This window comes from Cheilinus undulatus, linkage group 15 (genome assembly GCF_018320785.1).
Source record: "Cheilinus undulatus linkage group 15, ASM1832078v1, whole genome shotgun sequence".
Classification (NCBI taxonomy): domain Eukaryota; kingdom Metazoa; phylum Chordata; class Actinopteri; order Labriformes; family Labridae; genus Cheilinus; species Cheilinus undulatus.
In genome coordinates this window covers 20901846-20903741 of record NC_054879.1, presented here as the reverse complement: position 1 = coordinate 20903741, position 1896 = coordinate 20901846, and positions in this window count along the sequence as shown.

The following is a 1896-nucleotide window of genomic DNA, read 5'->3' as shown; positions in this document are numbered from 1 at the left end:
CAATTATCTTGTATTGTCTCTGTATACTTTTTGGTGTAAGTATACTGCCATGCAACTGAAGTATCAATCTGACAAAGGATCAATGGGTGAAAAGTCCTCCACATTCATGTAAACTAGGGCTGTCAGCATCAATGTATTAATCGTGATTTAGATCCATTAATTAAGCATTCATTTTTCATATTTACAAATAGTGCTAAGTGATTAAAGACAGTATTTTTTTTCTTTTTAACACACACTTAAAATATTTTTTCTGGGAGACAAGTGCATGTTATTCTGGTAAATTGGTGCCACAGGATACGAAAGAGTCTCTGCTCTGGCAGCTCGAGCAAAGCTGTAAAAAACCACTTCCTTTGTCAGAGCCGCTATCTGCCACAAGGAACACAATCATGCGTAAAGACACAGCTATCCGTTTCCCCATGATCAGTCTCAGCCATGGTGTCATGAACCAAAATACTCAGACAAAAGTTGAAGACATTTGTTTCAGTACTTTAAAGCTTTCCTGCATGCCATCATATTTTCAAGTTTTGCACAGAAACATCTATTCTTGTAACTCTGCAACAAAGGCACTTAGCCTTTCTAAAGGGTATAGGACAAAGTGCTTGAAAAGCCAGTCCCAATGGTTCTGCATACTGCCTCTTCACTTAGTGGACTTTATCAGATTACATGGCCATCAAAGAGGCCGATTCATCCTGTTTTTTCTTCAGAGGGACATCGCACTTTCTCAGCACTTTTCTAACATGAAGGCACAAAGGGAAGAAATGCCTACCATTTGTCATGTGGTCCATGCTCTGCAGTGGAAAATGAGTATCTTTAACTAATATATTGTTCCTAAAATTATTGATATATCCTCAAAAGTTTTGACTCCTTGCTAAATTATTGAAAGTAATATAACCAGCATTTTAGACAATTTTTGCAGCTGCACTATATTCACCTGCTAGATCCTTATAGCTCATGAGAAATAGCTGTCTATAAATTATATGAAATAACTCTTCACAACATAATGATACATTTTTGTAGACATTTTAGGAAAAAGGAGTCAATACAGAGTTGATTTTAAGTATATCCAGGGTGAAAGTAACTAATTACATTTTCTCAGATTTCTGTAATTGAGAAGGGTTTCTGTGTACTTGTGCTTTTTGATAACATTTTGAAATCAGTACTTTTACATGAGTAGGTAATAACCAGAGTAACCTTACTTTACTTGAGTAAAATACTCCACCTCTGTTGACTACACAGTAGCACATAACTAGAGAAGGATTCAACATCACATCCCAAAACAGCTGTTGTAAAAATTGGAGTCTTGATATCTCAGGGTTTAACATTTGAGTTGATTTTGACTCCTAAACAGTAATTTTTACTCCATTGTGAGTGGAACAATCTTCAGTGTTGAGTAATTTGGCAGTGTTGATCAATCAGTATAAGTACAACTCTGTAGAGTTAATTAAATCTGAGCCCCGGCCACTGAGATCTCAAATGTGGGGGACGTGTGGGCAGAGTTCCCCATCATTCTCTTGGGCAGAGTGGTTAGATCTATTTGTATAGGCTATGTGTTTGGTTGTGTTTAGATGTTTCCTGTTGTGCAGTGAATCCTGCTGGGGGTCTTTTGGTCTTTTGTGTTTCTAGTGGATTGTTGTTGGACACATTTGCACAATGCATGAAGTTATCCACTGAGTTAGTGTTCCAGTCTGTGAATTTTAAAATGTTAAATTTGAATTTAGGTTATTTGAAATAACACTTCAAGTGTTGCTGTGTATTTAACTTTGTTCTAGAGATGTGTCTTCACCTGTATTACCTGGTTGGAGATATGTTCTCTTGTTCTTGCCAATAAGGAAATACTTTACTGTACAACTCCACAGTAGCTACTTTAAATACTTTTTACTCAGGTAGATTTGTAGG